The 19,944-nt window shown below is 46.2% G+C and overlaps 1 protein-coding gene across 8 annotated transcripts in view; it reads left to right on the top strand.

Moving 5' to 3' along the window:
* The window catches only part of TSPAN4 (tetraspanin 4), a 404,986-nt gene that overhangs the window by 67,441 nt on the left and 317,601 nt on the right, over positions 1 to 19,944 (top strand). For 6 of the 8 annotated variants that reach the window (XM_084521103.1, XM_084521101.1, XM_084521098.1 and 3 more), the window contains one exon: positions 9,688 to 9,780. The gene's annotated coding sequence lies outside the window, so the exon portion shown is untranslated. Of the gene's footprint in view, positions 1 to 1,439; positions 1,463 to 2,830; positions 2,910 to 9,687; positions 9,781 to 19,944 lie in introns of those variants that run through there. The other 2 variants (XM_084521106.1, XM_084521104.1) reach the window with 2 other exon arrangements.

Here is a 19,944-nt window from a genome sequence, read left to right as displayed (position 1 = left end):
ATAATCTCACCATAGGTAGCAACAGCAGCATTTCTCTGATTCTCATAGTTGAAGATCAAATACGTGCTCTGGCCAGCCATCCGCACAGGGCAGGAAGCAGCTCACCCAGGGACTTCAGACAGCCCCAGTGCATTGGTGGTGTTTACAGCATGGTATGAGCAGGCATTTCTTGGAGGAGCCTGCTGGGGTTCTGCGGGAGCAAGAAAGACACAAGTCTATTTCTGTGCTTTAACTGTTGGCAACAAAGAAGCCTGTTTTTTCCTATTCCTTCATGCTTATGTCAAACAATGATGTATGTTTTATTACACACAGAACATCTGACTTAGGGTACTCCATTCTGTCCTGGACCCGTGGTCTGTGCGCAGCACCCTGTGCTTGATGGTTGTTTTCGTCTCAGCAGAAACTGTGCCAAGTGACCTGAGTTCATGTGGCCTCGTTATAGCACCTCATCCGATTCTTGAAAATGTCTGAGACATTTTTATTGAATTAGAGTAGCACATGCCAATTGTAATGGATGGGCATTAGCCAAGCTTTTTGTTTGCAAGAGTCCTACCTGGGCAAAGTGAACATCAACACGCATGTGAAGCTCAAACTAGAGAGTCGTTTTAACCTCTGCCAGGCAAATGGTGAGTCAGAAGGGGAGAGGCAGGTGGCACAAACTGCTGGAGAGAGGTAAGGAAGGACTTTATGGTTTTTATTAACTTGTGGGCCTGGTGTGATTCTGACAAGAAACACGCTGGTTAGCTGTGGTGCTATTGGAATACCAGTGGCCGGTGAGCAGCTGTTAGCCCTGCCATTTAATCTCCACCTGTAGCATTTAATCTACTTGACCAGCTCTTGTGTAACTGTACCAAATCCCATGACAGAAGGAAAATGGAATGAAGTGTTTTAACTTTGCATTTTCTTGGATGCTTTTTGTTTTCTATCAATTTCTGAAGCTCCAGGATGGGCTGTCAGTCTTGTCACGGACTTGTACGGAGCCTTGCTTTTTATAAGTTTTTTGTTTCCCTCCATTTTTAAGTATAAGCAGTAATTATTTGTGTAGTCTAACGCCTGCTCTGCCTCAAGCAAAATCAAAAATTTCCTGAGCTAGACATAGCAAATAAGTACTGAGAGAATTGCTGCTCTCGAAAGGCATGTTCAGGCCGTGTCCTTGAGCACCACAGCGCCTCAGGCGGGCAAACGTGGCGCCGGCCCTCAGTCAGGGCGAGGGGCGCTTGGTGTGGGGAGGCCGGGGGATCCCTCCCCGCTGCGGAGGGCGCCTCACCGACAGGCTGCAAACCCAGCCAGAGCTTGTGGTGACCCATGCCGAGTGCCTGCCCCATCATGTGGCTGTTCAGGGCTCTGGCTGCAGGGGTGCCTGAGCCTGTCGCTGCCGTCGGAGGGTGACAGAGACGCTGCCTGCGTGAGGTGCGGGCGGGTGGAGGAGCTGAGCAGCCTGGTGGCGGAGCTCAAGGAGGAGGTGAGGAGATTAAGGGCTACGGGGGTGTGAGCAGGAGTTAGGCCTGCGGAGTCACTCCCTGCTGTGCCTGAGAGAAAGGCACCGGGGTGACACACCCCAAAGAGCGGGGGACCCCCAGCCCTGGCACTGTCGGGCAGAGGGAGGGGACCTGAGAGATGGAGAGGAACAGAAACAGGTCCCTGCTCGGCGTCGCAGGGGAGCCCCCTCCCTACCCACTTTGCCTCCCCAGCTGCCCTCACACAGCAGGTTTGAGGCCCGGGAGCCTGAGGGACAGTGTGGTGGAGGTGTGGAGGAAAGTCCATACAGGAGGCTGTCTAGGGTGAGGAGGTCAACTGCACGCCTCAAGACTGCCTCCACCAAGAAGGAAAGAAAGATAATGGTCATAGGTGATTCTGAGGGAAACAAAGGGCCCCATATGTCGGCCAGACCCTACCCATAGGGAAGTCCGCTGCCTCCTGGGGGCCCAGGTCAGGGATATTACCAGGAACCTTCCTGGCCTGGTTCTCCCCCTCTTAATGATTTTGGTCCCAAGATGGAGCAATTATATGAAGTATTGTCTCAATTTTGTGTGAGGTGCAGAGATGTGAAGACTTGAGACCTGTTGGTGCTGATTTGCCTGTGACAGGAATTGGGAGAGGAGGTGAAGAACTGTATCTGCTTTCAGGTAGATGCGGTAATGTGCAATGTGATACTACTGTAGCTGACCTGACACAAACCTTTCAAAACCCCTTAAATAACGTAAAGATGATGATTTCTAAGCAAGTTAAGGTCTCTTGGCTTGAGTATAAAATACTTCAGGTGACTTGCAGTGCCTCAAGTCAACCTTCATTTCTGCAAGTGGATCTTAAAGCAAACAGAAACCAACACTGATTCTTCAAGAGATGCATTCAGTTTTCCCCAGGCCCAGTGGTGGTAGCAATCCCATTAGAGCAGTTCCTCCTCCAGAGGGAAGGTTGTGGCACAGTGTAGCTGCTTTTTTTTTTTTTTTTTTTTTTTTTTTTTTAAATCCCCAGACAAAAGGGGACTTGGGCCTGAGAGCATGCATGGAAATCCAGCGCTTAAGGCTGCCAGAAAGCTGCTTCATGCAGCACTCGTTGAAATGAAGAACTCTCTGGATGGCACAAATGCTGCTGTCCTAGCCCAGACAGATCTGAATTCTGCCTTACCCACTGACTAGGTCTCATCCAGTGCTGAAACCATTTGCCAAATACCAGTGCTTTTAAATTACTGCACAGCAGCTCTTCATTTACTGCTAAGTGCCTGCCATAGCTGCAGTGAGTTTTGCTGCTGGCCCAGCAAGAGCCCATTATTTTGTAATAATGGCTGATGGGCTCACAGCTGATGCTACGGTGCCCTGCCAGCACAGGGGCCGTGCCCGGGTTCAGTGTCTCTGTGACCAGATGGAGGATTGGAGCAGAGGGAGTTGCTGCAACCCAAGATGGAAAATGTATTTGGTTTGTGTGGTTTTGGGTGGTGGGTTTAGGAAAGCAAAAGATAGCTAGACTTGCCTCAAAACTGGGAATGTGTTGTTAGCTCTGAAGTTACCACGAAGGGCAAAGATAGGAAGGGTGTGTTTTCTCACTGGAAATACCATGGTAAAAATTGTATGATGTAGTTCACTGCCTTGGAGATTTTCTGGGAGCAAAACGTGTGCCTTAGTTTTGTTGCTGTGGATACATGAAGATAGCAGTCATTCTCAGTTGCTGGCTTAAAAGGAAAAGCTTTTTTCTTAATAATAATAAAAAAAAAAAGGCACAAAAGGAGGGGGAAGGGAAAGAAAGAAAAAAGTACTTTGCAGAAATCACAGCACTAGGCAACTTACAGCGCTGTGACCTTAAGTGCTTCACTTAATTGATTGGATTAGGAAATTAAACGACATGTAAACTGGTGGTGCTACCATCAGAATTTCCATTGCCTACGTTGGCTGCTCTTCCTGTCTCCCTCACTCCTCCACAGATGCTCCTGAGGGCGTGCTTGGGGCATGCTTGTGGGATGGCATTTACGCAGTGGCTGCTCCCCATCGAGCTGGGCGCTCGCTGCAGGTGCGTGACAGCATCATGGGAGGGCCTGGAGAGCTCTGGGGCTGTCTCCTCAGGAAAGTCACTTACTTTTACCTTCCTGCACGATGTCGAGTGCTGTGGGTTGTGTCAGGGCAGCTTGACATATTGCTGTGACTCAGCGTTGTGCTGCAGCACTGGCTGGGCTGCGGAAAGAGGGTGGTGTGGCCCTGGACCCCAGCTGCTGTGCCGTCAGTTGGCTGCATCAGCCTTGCTCAGAGTATTCCTGCACCCTGAGCTTTGCCCGGAGCCTGGGCAGCATCCTGCTCTTGCTGGTGTTGCCTTTCTTGCAGTGCCTCAGGTCTGAACCCACCCCAGTGTGGGAAGGATAGTCCTCCTCATGCTTCTGAGGATAGGAAGGACAAACGTAGGCACTGCTGTGATGTTGGAGGGGATGCATCAGCTCCTTGGGAACTGGAATAACTCCTTTGGAAAATACCTGTGACCTTTGGGACGTAGTGAGGGACAGTTGGCTCTGTCTGCTGATAATGCATTTCAGGAGTTAGGCACCTGTCATGCTTCAAAAACACTGTTTCTGAAGCCTTGGAAGAGTTTTAAAAAGTGCTGGGCAAGTACTGCAATGAAGGCATTTAAGCAGTGCTACGTCCATAGTGTGTGTGTAAATATATATATGTATAAATATATAAATGGTGTATGTGAGATTAAATGCAGTCTCTGAAAAGAAACCTATTTAGTGGTGAACTCAAAATAATGGCAAATCAAGTTAAGATTTAAACTTTCTCTGTTTAATAGCACTTGAATTAAGAAGTAGTAACCGGTGTGGGTTAATACTAGGGCTTTAAAGGAAGATGAAAGTGCTCGAACCACAGGAAATCAATGGCTTAATTGTCTGGAAAAAAGTCTACCACAGTACCAGGATGCCTTCTGAGAGCACGAGCCTATTCTGCAGGTGTACGGGGAATGTTTGGCATTTACATTTCTCAGCAATTTCAGTTCTGTCAGGTAACTTGTGAAGTTCTGAGTCTGAATGGGAGTTGAAAACGTTTTTTGTCAATTCTCTCCTGGCCCAAGCATAGTGAGATATTCTCTTTACTCTGGTAGGACTGTCTGTATTGAAAGAAAGGATGAAAACACGACTGCTTCTATTTTAAAACAATCTTGTGTAACATCTGCTTTGATAAACTTGCTTTCTTCTCTTGATGTGCCTTCAAGTTTGGGGCAGTTTGGGTAGTAAAGTTCAGTTAAAATGCTGTTTCTGCAGGTTTTAATTGGGTTTCAATTTTTGTTCAGGGACATCTTAGCAGAACGTAAAAGTTTTAAAAACAACCAGTAACCCAACTGTAGTAGTAAAAAGGAAGTGCAGCATTCATCTAAAAAGGGCAAAAATAGACTTGAGTAAGTGTATGATTTATTGCATAACTGCTTAGTTAAACGAATGGTGATGCATCTTCCTTAACAAATTTGTGTACCAACCTCTAGTGTAGGGGTTATTTTAAGCTAACATCTCCACAGCTACGAAGCAGGGAGAATCAGTCCTTATTCAGATGCAACAGTTAAAAATGGAAACTAGGTTTAAAACTGCTGACCTTACCCAAGGTTTAGTATTTGGGACTTTTAATCATTTCGATTTAATTAAGGACACTGCAACTACTAAATTATCAGCGCGTGTCATAACAGCACCTGAATTATGAGCGAAAGGTAAGCATCAGGCAGCCTGTCCCTTCTGGCAGGCGCAGGAGGATGTCGTGGGAGCTGCTGCTGTGCTGCTGGTGTCCCGTGGGGTGTCCTGGTGTCCCGTGGGGTGTCCTGTGGGTGTCCTGGTGTCCCGTGGTGGCTGAGGCCGGGTGGCTCTGCTGCAGGTGGCTGTTCAAGCTGGTGCTGTCCCCTCTGGCTGTTCAGAGCTCCACAGCCATGCTTGTGCAAGCCTGGGGAAGAGAGAGAGGAATAGTGATGCCTGGAAACCTCAAGAAATTGTCTAGCACAACACGCTGGATTTCACATGACTATTTAAACTCATTAATGATTTCTGGACCCAAAGTAACCGATTTTATTTAAAGATACCAGCACAGATGGCTTTGATTTCTTGATGTTCCAGTAGATACGAAGTCAGATAGCGAGTTAGATGGCAGTAATGGAAAGCAATGGCTGATGCCAAGAGGCTTTCAGGAAGGAATCTGCTGTTTCTGCCTCCCTTACAGGTTTGCAAGGGCTATTGGCCTTCTCAGGCTGCACCCATGGGATAGATCGTTTGCTGGACAGCAAGCGAGGATCACAGACCTTGCAGCTTTCAGTGCTACACTGAGCACAGGTGCTGCTGTGAACAGGAACACAGAATGCAAATACTTAACAAAATCTTCTCAAAGGGACGCCCCACTCCACTCCACGTGATTCCATCTGGGATGCTGCTAGAAGTTTACACGTGGCACGTGGTTATGCTGCTTGGTACAGGGTTGGGAAGCGTGCAGCATTACAGCAGTGCATACAGTGGAGTAGGAGGAGGTCAGAGCTCTTACAATCTGCCAGCCCTGTAGCTGTGCTCTGGGTCAGCTGCTTCTGAACAAGCAGGAGCACTCGTCTATTTACTTGTTTCTGTAACTGTCATTGGGTAGCACGGAGGTGAGAGAGGAGCTCTCTGGAGCCTTAGTCTCGGACAGAGGAGACTTAGTCGTACGGAGATCTCAAAAGAGTAGAGGATCACAGTTCATCAGTGATGTTTGCAGCCCTGTACCATTCCTCGGCATAGGGGCTGTAGCCGTGAGCCAGAGCTTTATTGGATTTAGTGTTTACTAAAGAGCTTTTCTTGGTGCCAGAAAAACTCGATAGCAGCAGCTCCTTTTCAGAAGGCAGTGCTTCAGCGCAGCTCCCACCTGAACATCCACACGCGCTCAGGAGCTCTGGGCAGTGCTTGAACAGTCATCTGCTCTTTGCACTATCTCTAATCAAAGTTCACACGAGTCTGTCCGTTGAAGAGTTGAGATACTAGTGTATTACGAGCAGATATTCTGGACTTTGTGTAAACAGTAACTCTAAAAAGTAAAATCAATCTGGGGCTGTCAGTGAGGAGTGAGGCAGGTGCCGTAGGAATACAACTGTCAAGGGCAGTGCTGATGTAAAGAGGATGAGGATAGTGTAGGCTTCGGGAATATATTTTAATACATTTCTATATATTAAAAACCAAACCCACTAACGACACACAGGGGCTTCCAAGAGGGCAATTCATGTGTTGGAGCTTGAGCAGGTACCAGCTGGAGGTAGCGGCAGCTTTGCTGGCCTTTGAGTGTGTGGTGATGGGCTTGGGTATGGGTACGGCGGGAGAGATGCACACTGCAGCCTTCTGTGAGGCTGAGTGGCTTGTATCAAGCAGCAGGAATGGAAGGAGGAGATCTCAAAGGAACAGGATGATGCCAAGTTGCCAAGTGGAGTTTTTGTTTGCAAAAGGGAGAGTATGTAGGCAAAAAAAATCAATGTTACCTTTAAAAACTAAATTAAAAAAAAATGGGGAGGGGAAATGCAGAAACCAGTGGGTTGTGGCACAGAGGTGAAAATTGCTGACATCTAATTTTGATACTCTTATCTTAGGAACACTGTTTTGGTTTTGTTTTTATCTTCCCTGAGCAATGCTGAGGGAGGAAGAGAAGCGTGAGGAGAGCAAGTGAAGGAGGAGAGCATTTCAAACCAAGCAAACGAGAGCAGCAGGGCTCTTGTCTGGTTCAGGGTGTTCCAGCTCCTGGAAAGCTGAGCTGTCTGTGACAGGTCCTTAATCAGACAGTTTGAATTTAGGCATTAGGACTCCATTCGCCCTCCCTTGCGAAGCTGTGATTTCCTCGCTTAGGAAACCCATGAAGTGAGCCTGAAGAAATCCGCTAAGCAGTTGGGAGCTGTCAGAGCCTTCTGTCCCCGTCGATGGACCGCAGGCTGTGTGCTGCACGGCAGGCAGCCGGGAGGCTTTTGGCACAGGCCAGGGCAGAGAGGTTAAACACGTGCCGCTGGTCTGTGGAGCAGGACGCCTGGTGTAGCTGGGCGAGGAGGGAGCCCTGTTGCACTAACTGGGGTGACGCTGCGGCGATTTTCCTGCTGGTATGAAAGCAATGCTGTGAGGGCCCGTTGTGCTCAGCAGCACAAGGGACGTCTGCGCAGGGGCTGTGGTGCTCAGAGGAGGATTTAGCACATCTGCTGGGTCTGAGGAGCAGACTTGAGCACCAGCCTCTGACTGGTGACTGCCACTCGTGGTGCAGCCCCGTCTCTTTCAGGAGGTGGGACTGCAGCCTGGGTAGCCTCATGCGACCTGGCTTTCATTAGCGTCGCTTAACAGGTGTGACGAAGCTGTGGCAGCGCTGGCTTTCATGCCATCCACAGCCTCACTGGAGACAGCGTCGTGTACATGCTCCTGCAGCTTCTCCGCCTTAGCTGGCGAGCTGCCTGTGGCTGCGATGGAGACTCAGCTGCAGCGGTGTGTGATGCCTGGTTCTGCATTCCTACAGAATGAAAAGATGACATTAGGATGGGATCCGGGTCGGGCACTGCTCTGTCCAGCTCGTTCGCTCTTCCATAGCAGCCAGGAGCACTTGCTGAGCCGGTCCACACCAGCCCACAAAAGTTGTGGGGAGAGAGGGATGGGTTGGCATCGTTCTTACTTGGGCTTCTCAACTGCTCTGCTCAGTGATTGAATTTGTTTTTCTAGGAAAAGTCTTTGCTGTTGTGAGTCACTCTGGCTTAGAAGGATTTAGCTTTCAGCTGCCTTTTGCCTTAAAAGGTGATGTTGCTTCTGGTATTTCTCAAGTTTAAAAATACAATAAAAATCTAAAAATTGTCAGGCAACTCTCCTTAAGAAACACTTGATACTTGCTTCCTTCGTTATTTGGTATTTTTTGTGTTTTTCTTTTTTTTGGGGGGAGGGGGAGGCAAACCAAAATAAGGCAATGTTCAGGGAATGCACTGCTGATGCTGCTTGGGGGCCTGCTTGATTTATGTGGCAGTGAAACATCAGGCAGCAATGCTCCCACATGTACCAGGGACGTAGCCTGCTTTCTGTCGTGCCGGATTTCTAGAGCAGCTGGAAATTAGTGGCACTCGGCACGTGAGGTGGTGTGGTTTGGGCTTCTCCATCTGGTTTTGGTCTAAGGAGTCACGCTGTAGCAAACCAGCCATGGTTGCTCTACAGGCCGAATGCCTTTAAAATGGGGAAGGAGGCTGTCCTCTTTGCTGTCTGTGGTCAGGAGGGATGTCACTCTGTTTTTAGGAGCTGAGCTGTAACCCTAAGGACATTACAGGGGTGCAAATTGCATTGCACTTAACTAAAAATCTCTGCAGTTCCAAATGTAATGCTTGATACACATTTTAAAAAAAGTCCTGTGGTACAAAAGAGTAGTGTGATCCCTCACCTACTATAACTGTGATAAAACTGCAGTGGAGGAGGAAGGGCTTTTGTTTTTAAAAGGTCAATCCACACTACAGACCTTACCACTACTTCTGGAGGTGGAACCAAACTGTTGATGATGCGTTTCAACATTCCTGTGCATTTGAGTATAGCTGTAACCCTGCTTTTTCCCTGTGCAGAAGCATTTTATGCAGTTCTATTGCTCCCATGCAGAAGATGTCTTTCATTTCGGGGTATTTGATACATAAGCTGCTCCCACCAACCAGGCTGGCTTTGGTGGCATTTGTCAAAGTCTGAAACTTGAATGATTTATAAAGATTTATCGTTATCACAGTCACTTGCTGTGACCTTCTCCTTGCACAGGAAACATAAGCTTGTGCTCTTTTCTGAATGCTTCCTGTGCCTTGCTCCCCAGGAACAGAGCTTGTTTCTTAGGCTGCTGGCGGACCATAAATTGCAGGGTGGTGTTAACAGGCACTCTCTACTTGGACTTTCCAGCAGGACTGCCCAGCATGCTATGTCTCTTGCCATTGCACGTTCACTCTCACTTTATTAGCTTGTGTGTGGCTTTCCTAAGAAAATGTCACCCCTTTTAAACTGTTTTTTAATTGTGTATTGGAAATGTGGAAGAAGAGATCTTCTCCAGTAAGTCAGCCTGTCTTCGGCGACTTGAGTTTCAGTCTAGTGACAAACTTCATCGAGGTTGAAGAGTGTGTGGGGAGAAGACCATGAAGTAGTGAGCTGTAATCACAGATTGCAGTGTTCCTGAAGTGATGCTTCATCTCTGCCTGCCTGTTTTACTCAGAAATCTATTGTTTTGTCTCTTGCAGAAGCACCACCGAAGAACTGGACATTATTGCTGTGGGAGATCAACAGCAACTTCCAGCTGTATCTCGTGTACCAGCTCTAAAACCACAGTCGCAGTGAGTTTCTCTTATATACTCTATTTTCTCCAGTGAGGAGTCATTAATTGTAATCCATGAAAGTAATCGTGTTCTCTGTTTAGACTTTGTCCATTCACTTTACTACCACAAAAGATTTGATTTACCAATCCCATGCCAAATGGGTATGGAACATTTTTTCCCCTTCATACTGGGAGCTTGGTATTGTGCAGGTGCCAGAAAAGGAAATCTTTCAAGTTTTGCTGTGTCTTGAGGTGGGGGCGTCATACTTCGATTGTTTTGCTTATGTGTCCATTGATCAAAACAAGAATTGGATCAAATATTTTGCTCCTGAGAAACAGCTTCTGAAGTAAAGTTAAGTTAATTAAATGGAGGAGAGAAAACTATTGCTTGGGCAAAGAAAATTGACTTGTCTACTGGTTTGGAGTGCCAGAAGAAAGCACGTCATAGACCGATAGTCATAGGTAGGTGAAAGGAGAAGGTGTCACAGTGCTGGAGTGCTGCTGAATCTGTTCTTAGGTGTACTCTTAAAACAAGAGGCTGGAATATTCTTAGGGCTGTAAGGAAGCTCTCTGACCAATGCTATTTGGATACCAAATGAACTCTTGAAAATCCTTGTTCCATGAATTTTTTAATAATTCCTACCTAAATGAAATGCTGAAGAAGAGTGCTCCCCTAGTCCTACCAGCTACCTGTGAATGTTCACATAACTTGCCTGTGATTCTTTTATCAATAATTCTCTTCTGTCAATAACACAGTAGAACACGTTCAAGTGATATTTGATATTTTGCACAGCTTAAAATGATATAACGATTGTTTGCAAAGTCATCTCTGGTTTTGTATCTTATGTGGGGATTCTGTTTGCAAGAGTAGAAGGGCAGGAGTAAATCTAGGCCTGTGCAAGTGTTTGCTCTGAGGAAAGCTTGAGGATTTAAGAAACAAACAAAAAGGTAAGTGCTTAAGGGATCTTAGGATACTTGTACAATTAAATGGCATTGAATATTGACATGCTATAGATTTTGGGCTATGGGGGTTGGGTGGAAGTGCTCAGGTAACTGCTTCTCCTGAGAAATAACAAGGACAACAGGAAGAAACAACTCTGTAAAAGGAAAGGCCCCATGTCCTCTGAAAGGATATAGGAAAAAATTGGGTTAAATGTATGTTTCTAGCCTTTGTTAGTATTGCTGATGCATAAATTATATAAGAGTTAGGAAAAAAAAGACTTAGAAAAAGGTCGCTTCTAGAGAGCTATTGTTTCTTTGCCTGGAAGGACGCAGCCAGCTTGCAGCGTACGCAGTGAAGAATACCTGTCAGGAATTGAATATTGAGTGAAGGTAATCTTTCTAATGAAAAGTAGTTAGAGGCAAGGCAGAGTCGAAGGAAAAGCAACTGCTCAGCTGGAAGGCTGCTTCCAGTGCTGCAGACGTCCTCTAAGATGCATATTTTATGTATTAGGAGTATCGATCAAGGCCGTGGTGTGCCTCACGTTAGCACTGTTCTTCCTGATCGTTGCGATAAAGATTTCTTAACTCTTTGAGTTCCACTCCTGTCTCTGCGAGCAAGTGCAGCACACGTGGTGCTGCTGTGATGGGGGACTCAGCACTGGATATGGTGGTTGGTTTGCTGCTTTTTTCCTTCTAATTTAGTGCCATGCAGAAATGACTGTTTTAATCACAAAAAGATAAAAGGGTGAAGCTCAGTTTCTGTACTCTCCTCTGAGTTTCCCTAGTAAATCTGCAGATGATGCAGATACCTCTGCTGAAGGTATCATGATCTTGTCATTGAAGCTGCCTGCAATCTTTCTCCTTTCCTCCCCCCGTTAAGCCCTTAGATCCTTGGTCCTGCCTGCAGGCATTTTGCCTGACAACTAGACCATGAATTCATGCTGGGTAAAATACAGGAGGGAGAAAAGCTTTAAGTGAGACACGTCCTGTGTCAACTGACAGAGCACTGCTCCTAGCAGAGGCTTCCTGATGCATGGACAGATACTCAGCCAAGTCTCCTGACAGTAGTGCAGACATGCCGGTTTAGATCAATTAAATTTTCTGAAAAATCATCTGCAGCTGTGGTGATACCATCTTAAGGGAGTCATAAAGGGGTGTCACTGGGAGCAGTGCCTGGTATGCACACTGGAGATGTGCTGAGCTGAGTGCTGTAAAGGAGCCCTAGACTTTGCTTCTGCAAAGAAACATCCCAGGCTGCTTTTTGAAGCTCTTGACGTTGACTGAAGGCAGGATTGCATCCCCACACTTAAGCCTGCTTTCTGTTCCTCTTGAGCCGATGTCCATTCCCTTCTGATCCGTTACAGTGCTCTAAGAAAATTGAATCCAGGTTGAAGCCGTGGCAGCCACCTCCACTCGTTAAAACTAGCCTGCGTCAGAGGGTGATGTCGAAGGCCTTTTCTGTGCTGTAACACTTGGCTGCCGCAGCCTGCAGAGGCAGGAGTCTGCAGCTGTGGCTGCTCGAACAAGGCTCCCCGTGGAGCAGGTGTGATGCTGGATGCCTCGCACGTGCTGCTAACGCTGACCCGCGCCACCCTCGTCTTTCTGCTGCTGACTTGCCTTTTGTTTAGCCAGTGAGCTTCTTGTAAGCTGCACAAGTGTGTGCCGGCACGTATGGCTCTCGAAAGGAGAATGATCTGGAAGCTAATTAAGAGCTCTGCAAATCCAACTTCATCGCCCTGGTCTGCATGCAGATTCCCTCTGAGAATTCAGCAGCGTGACTTAGTCTCTGTGCCAGTTTCCTCTTTGTTAAAGGACTCTTCCCATCTAGGATGGGAGCTGAGGATAAACATGCAGAGCTAGCAAAGGTTCCAGTATAGCAGTTAAAGAAATAAGTATTAGGATACCTTTCGCTAGTATTTCTGCCCAGCCCAAGTTGTATCCTTGGAGTCTGTTTAGCAGTCACAGTGAGACAACAAGGAATGAGGACTGGATGGATGGGAAGTGAGAAGGTTGTGTATGTGCTAGTGACGCCAGGTGTCATCCCAGCGTCTAGTCTGGCTCCGAGCACCCAGTGTATCTCGCCTTCCCGAGTGAAAATGCTCGCTTAGACCTGGGGCAGCAGCAGAGGCAAACAGCTTCAGGCTTGTGTTCCTCACCTGGTGTCCAGCAGCAGCAGCTTGTTCCTTGTGTGGCTGTCTCGCAGTGCTTTGCCTTGTGTGGTCACATTGCCTAACTCAGCTGGCCTGCCTGTCCCGTGTTGGCTTCACGTTAGGGTCACAGGAAGGACTTTTGCTTCCCAAATGTCTCTGTTCTTTTTCAGAGACCGGCTGTTTGGTGGCTGCACAGCCTCACTCAGATGCGCTCTCCAACGTGTCAAAGAGTAGAACCTGGCTAGGATTGACAGCTATAAAACATTCCCTCTGAACTCCGAGATGAAAGCGAGACATTTCCTTTCTCCTTCCAGAGGGCTCATCTACTATAAGAGGGAGGTGGTTGTTTTTTTTTTTGTTGCCTGTTTGTTTATTTTATTTTATTTAAATGTAACTCATCAGGTAACATAGCAGTATCTGTGGCAGTCCATGGCAGCATGCTATGAGAAGCTGGGAACATGAAAATAAAAGGCAGCTCTGTCAAGGGGCTTCAGTCTTCCTTGACTTTTTTTTTCTTTCCTCCCCTCTTTTCTCTCTCCACGTTGGCTCCTAGAATGCAAGGGCACTGCTGAAATATGCTGGTGGTTAATCTTGTATTATATCTTTGGTTGTTCCATAATTTGACCCTCTTCATGCCAGAGCCAGTCACCTTAGAAAATGCGAGGAAGCAGGCTGCAAGGAAGCAGGCAGTTCTGGGGGTACCACCAGCTCTGCAGAAATAACACTGTGTGTTTGATCCTTATGAAAACATTCTGAAGAACTGAACAAGAAAGTGTTGTAGGAATTTGGAGGGTAGATTAATAGCACTCCTGTTTCAGGCTGTTTATTTGTAGCTTTAACTTTTTTTAAGGCAAAAAGTCTATTTTTAGCTTGCTTTTTTTCCCCCACCTCGCTAACCCAAACAAATTTCCTTCCTCGGAGGGGAGGGTGGAGTTGGGAGGAAGGAAGGGTGGAATTAAACTGCTTCATTAAATCAGTTTCAAGATCATCACCACACAATTTCATTTTCACATCGCAGTTCTGAGTACACAAGAGTTCCTTTACACTTTCCAGAGAGGGGGAGCTTTGTGTGCAGAAGGGGAAAGTGAGGGCCTCTGAGACAATGAGGCGGTTATGGAAAGCTTGTGACTTTGGCTGAATTTTGTTCCTTCCTGCATGACTTTTTTTCTTCTGGTTACTTCTGTCGGGGCTTAGCCCGTAATTTCCAAGGAAAGGTGGGGCTTGGTGACAGTTTGCATTCACAGCTCCCAGTGTAGCAAGATGCAGAGAAGGGAAGGATTCTGGTAAAAACAGGAACGTCAATTAGATGTTGCTACGCCGCCAAAGGTGGATGCTCTCCCTGAGATCCCAAAGTATATCTGGTAAGAAGTAAGGCTGAGAGTAGGGAATTCTGTCAGATGTAACTCATTCGAACAGGGGCACGGTGAGGAGGGGAATCAAGCTCTCCTGAGTCCTAGGACGTATGTTTTGATGGTTTTATGGGAAGTTGCTTCTGATTTATAGAGAAGAAGAGCAACTAGCACCTTTCTTACTAGGTTGATATGACTTGAGCTTTAATATAATGACTGATTTTGGTGTGCTGTAGAAAGGGTTGATGAATCTAGGGCCTGTGGATCGAGTCTGCAGAAAGAAGCACAGGTCCCTGGATTGATCGATGGCCCAGCAGCCAGTGTCATCTGGCCAATGCAGAGCATTGCTGCTTTCTTCATTCCCCCTGAATCTCTTGGGCTTTAAAGTTGGTTCTTCAGCATCTGTGAAGCTTTCTCCTCCCTCTGTTGATGGGAGATAAGGATCTTTGCAACAGCATTTATGTGAAGTCTCCCTCTGGCAGCAAAATTGCAGAGAGCCTGTCTGGACTGCCTGTAGAGGCTTCTCAGGACTGCGTCATGAATCATTTCTTCTTGAAACGTGTTGACCCTGTTGTGTGTCCTCCTGTGCTGCTGGAGAACTGACAAAAACCAGACATTACACTTGTGTTTATTTAAAAAAAAACAAACACAACTCCACAACAAAACACCAAAGCAAACAAAAAACCCTTTCCTGTTTTGGGAATAAAGTAAATTCTGTTTTTCCCCATCCTTCCATGTCAGGAGGTTCCTAATTTTCCTCTTGCTAGTTACCAACGTACTGAACCCTGCGTGTGAGCTCAGAGCTGGAAAAGACAACCTGACTTTCCGAGCCCCTGTCCCAGGGAAGGCTCCCTGCTGCTGGGGATCAACACGGGACAGGAGCCCTTTCTGCAGACTCTTAAATTCTTTCTTTATCTGCTTTCTTCTCTTCCGCTTCTCCTGCTGGGAGGCTGCTCCAGAGGATCTCTGCTCCATACTCAGCTTCTCCTGACCTCCAGCACAGAAATCTTAGCTTATTTCTGCACAAGGATCACCCTATGGGTTAAACAGCTCTTATTTCTTGCTACTTCCCACAGCCAAGTCTGTTTGCAGGGACCAGTCCTGTCCATTATCAGGCTGTTCTGCCGATTTGAACAAGCCAAGCTCTCCCTCGATAGGCCTCTTATTCTTAGCAGCACTTCTGTGCACCTATTTTCATTTCAGCTAATCATCTCTGAATTGTCATGTGCCCAGAACCGTTCACAATGCGAGTGGCTGGGAAAGGGCTGCTTTCAGTAACACTAATTTCAGCATCTAGCCATCAATTGCGGTTTAAGCTAGGTTATACATCTGAGAAAGATTTCCTGGTCTTGTTCTGAAGACATCAGCAATGGTGGCTCTTTTTCTGCTTTTGGGGAGCTCTGTCAATGGTTTCTTTGATGTTTAAATAGGTACCTTAATTTGAATAGGTAACATCTTAGCCACTGCATCTTGAAATGCACTTTGTGTGTGTGTGTGTGTGTGTGTGTTTACTTGAGGCTTTTATTATTCAGAACTCTCATTTTCTTGGAAGTGCTCTTATACTTGTAGAGCATGTAAAAACAATTACTGAATTAGCCAGATCTGAGTTTCAGAATCTGAGCACTCCCATTCCAAGTAAAGGTCCCTTTTAAGGTATCTTTCAGTATCCAAAAATGTCTGACTATCAGCTTCCATCCCTGGATCACACTGGGCACTGCACCAGCAAGAATATATGCAAAGAATGAAAATAAAGTCCATTATTTATGACCCTCTCTCTGAGCTTCTCTGGCTTGTGTGAGGAAGGTGGAACTACTTGGAAATACTTCGCCTCCCCTTGGATTTCTGGTTTCTTTGAAGGTTGTCTTGATCTTTGTGAATAATCTTTGGTTTATACGTTTGATTTCATGCCAGCAAACTAAATCTTTCTATAATGCGCATTCCTTCAGGGTTTGTATATCGTGAAGACTTGAGGCATTTCTCCCACTGTTTTGTGTAGTAGCATTTCCCTTCAGCTGGCACTGAAGAATAGAGGGATGTGGTTGTGAGCACGGCAAAGTCAGGAGCTGGGATGTGGTTGTTCTGCAGGCTCTGTGCCTGCCTGAGAGCAACCTGCACGATTGCTCTCTGTATCTGTCCTCAACGTGGGGGCGATAGCATTTTGTCTGGTCCAGCTGAGCCCTTGTGCTTTACTAAATGCTTCTGGTGGCACGTGCTGCTTAGCTGTTGGGGTTACAGCGATGGTAGCACAGAGCTGCTAGGGGAGATCAGCTGGTGGCCCCCCAACCCACCTGAAACAACGGTGAAATCTAGCTGAGCTTAATGCTCTCACTGAGTATTCTTGCTAGGATAGGATGCTAGTCATCAGTTTGTCCTAAAATTAAGTAAATGTCCAATTTTTTTTTTTTTTTTTGGGGGGGTGGTGGTGGTGATGGTGAGGAAGCTGCCTTCAGGATTTTAACTGAAATCCTAGCGTGAGCCCCCTTCCTGCTAGATTGCTCTGCCAACATGCTTGTACAACCATTCGGATTTATACGTTAAGAAAGCACCCATCTTTAAGTGTATTCCTCTGCTCTAAGATGGCAGCCATCCTTGTGCACTGGGGCTCTTTTGTATCATTTGAAGTATATCATAAACTCAGCCATTAAAGTAACTTGCCACACGTCCCATTATCCTTGAATAACTTTTCAGGTGTACAATTATAGTCCTTTCTACCTCCTTTCTTTGTGCTCTTGGGGAGGAAAAAAAATACTCTGCTACTTTTCAAAGTATTCTTTTCCTGCTGTATCAAATGTAGTGTTAAAGTTCACTGTGCAGTTCTCCTCTAGTCACTTGCTGTAGTCCTTTAAAAGTAAAATTACATAATTTATATAAATTCAGAGGAGGAAAAGTTGAAGATGTCTGTACCAGCCTATTTTTTAATCCTCTGTGGAAGCTTGGAAAAATTCAGGTGAGTGTTCTGGAAAGTAATTAGCATTTGAAATTGAGGCTTAGATTGGACTGTTCCTCATGTGTACTGCAGAAGGTGTTTCTGGAGTCCCTTTGCCTTTTGCAGGTAGGAGTAATCTCTCAGTTTTAATAAATAACTGCTGCAGAGTTGTGAAGCAGCTTCCCCATAGCTATTTGTCCTTGATAAAGAAGGTGGTCAGGGTCTGGTTTACTTCTAATTGAGAGATTAGCTCGACCCCTTGTAATCTTGAATATGTCTCCTATGCCTCTTTCCTGCCTGGAAACAGCCTCTTGTTTGGAATTTAGTCTAAGACTGATTTATTTATTTGCACCACAGAAACATTTACAAGCTGTGACTAGTAACTCATAGTGTACTCATACCCTGTACAACGCCAGGACAAGAAGACGGTCCTTAACCAGGGAGCTTTCAGCCCAGCGTGGAATAAATGACCGCTGCATTAGCAAATACTTCTGCCTGAATAGAGACTTGGTGCCAGCTGTGCCCAGCCCTCCCAGAGGGAGGGAGCACACCGTTCATCCTCCAGGCTGGTGAGAGCCGTAGCCCCAGTACAGTTAGTCTGCACAAATCAGGTATGTTGTGCTTCTCAGACCTGGACACACACCCAGGGAGCTTCTCACCCTGAGCAGCATGTGGACAAGATAGTGGGCAGCAGGGGGCTGCTGGCATCCTGGTGACCCAGTTCTGGCTGTGCTTTTCCCAAAGAGCCTCTCACCTGTGCACAGAGCAGGTCTGTGGGCTGTGCGGATTGCTTTTGTTACCTGCTTACACCCAGATGTCTTATGGGGCCTGAAAGGGGAGAGGTGAAGGGATACCTGTGGCCTTTCAATGGGGTCCTGGTCAGTGAGGGCTGTAGGAGTTCTTTAGCTAGGGCATGGATTTGGACACTTGCAGTCTCTATCATTAAGTTCCATTTTAGGACTAATTAGTTTTGTTCACCTATCTAAAAAAAAAAAAGTGTTTTAACAGTAGCAGGGGTTTATCTTCCCCTTTGCCCCTGGAAGCAGCAGTTGAACCCAGGATTAAAAGCTGAGGGGCAGACCTGCCAACATGAATCTAAGGGATAATTTTGAAGAGACAAAACTCTGTCTTGAGAATTTTCCTCTGGCTCGGTTCATGCTCTCGAGCATCACTGAAGTGCTGTTTGTATCAATCTTCAGGCTCGTGAACAGAGCATTGCTCTCATTTGCATTTTGGATGTGTTTAAAAGGCTATCTCTGCAACTGTAAGGGCTACATCTTGATTCATTTTAATTGGTAACATAGACTGTACAGAAACTCAGAACTTGAATTTGCATTCTCCAGAGTAAGACTTCCAGTCAGTACAGAAAAAAGAGGATTCATTTTTGCAGACTCCATGTCTGAACTCGAGTCTCAAGTTAGGTGTGCTGCCATCAGTTTGACAGTCAGTGAAGTGAATCTGCCATTAGCTTCAGATGCCCAGACACTGGCTGTCTGCCTCTGAGCTATGAGGACTGTCCTTCCGCTCAGTAAGGAGGAGATGTTTTAGGACACACTTCATCTGACACTGTTTTAGACAACTGCTTTAGCACAAAATGCATTCTGCCCTGGAAGTGTTTCATGTTCTCCAGCAACTCTATTGGCAGTCCAGGCAACGAGTGCAGAAGTCCATGCTGACACTTGCTCAGATGAATCCTGTATGAAATACTTCTGCTTTTCAGTTTAATTGATTAGGTATTTTCAGCAAAGCATCATCAGACATCCTGGTACCCAGGAAGCAGGTTGTGTGCTGCATCTTTTCTGCTTTTACTCTCCAACTCTCTGTCTAGAGAACAAAAATTATTCCATCATGACAGGAGCATTGGCCTTCAGAAAGCTCCTTTTATCTACACCAGTACTTTCTGTGGTATTTTTCCACTAGCGTTGGCCTTTTGCTTATCCATCTTAGAGCTGGATTAACTTCAGAAAGGAAAAAGTGCCTTGTATGGTACTCCGAGACACATTTATTTCTTTGACCAGTAAATCAGTATTATAGTTCCCTGGGGACTGGGAAAGAGGTATTATGATGGAGTTATACTTCTAAGTCCACTTTCCTGAATGCTGAATTTCCAAGGGGAAGGTATAAATCTCCTTTGACACAGAGGAATCTATATGAAACAGTTTTTGGTGGCCTCATTCTCTTTGCGTTTGTTTCTTTGCCTCCCTTTTCTGCCTTCCTCCCTTTCCTCAGGTGCTACGGTATATTACTTAGTTTCCTTTGAGGTAAGTATAGCTTCATTGTCACTGTATGGAACACATTCGTATTCAGGAGGGCTTTTTCCTGTGTCAAAGCCAATATTTTGTTGCTTTGTAACACTAACCTTCTTGGAACTCTCCAGCTAATATTTTTCTTTTCCTCTGCCTTTTATTGACTGTGGTACGTTTAGTATTGCTTCCCTCCCCAGTAATTTTTTGGGTTTTATTCATGACTAATACATCCATTTTACGAAGCAATGAAGCCCATTTACACAGGAAAGTGAAGCTGGTTGCAGGGGCTTGATGGAAGTGACAATAGGAGGCACACACTCTTGAGTCATGTTTGTTTTATAAATGAGGTTCAGTGTGCAGCGGAGAGGCACAAATTCTGTTGGCTCTCCAGGATCCTTCTGGCTCTGTTTAGGTATTCTCCTCTACAGAGTGACTCTGAGATGCTGAACTGAGGCTAGCTGGAAATGGTTCTGTTCAGCAGAGAGGGCAAGGAGCTGTGGTCCTGTTGTGTGTCCATCCGTGGCTGCAAGGAAGGAGGACTCACCTGCATTGCAAGCATTAATCAATATG

Source organism: Aythya ferina, assembly GCF_964211825.1.
Source record: "Aythya ferina genome assembly, chromosome: 5".
Classification (NCBI taxonomy): Eukaryota; Metazoa; Chordata; class Aves; order Anseriformes; family Anatidae; genus Aythya; species Aythya ferina.
This window is presented reverse-complemented; position numbering and strand designations above follow the sequence as displayed.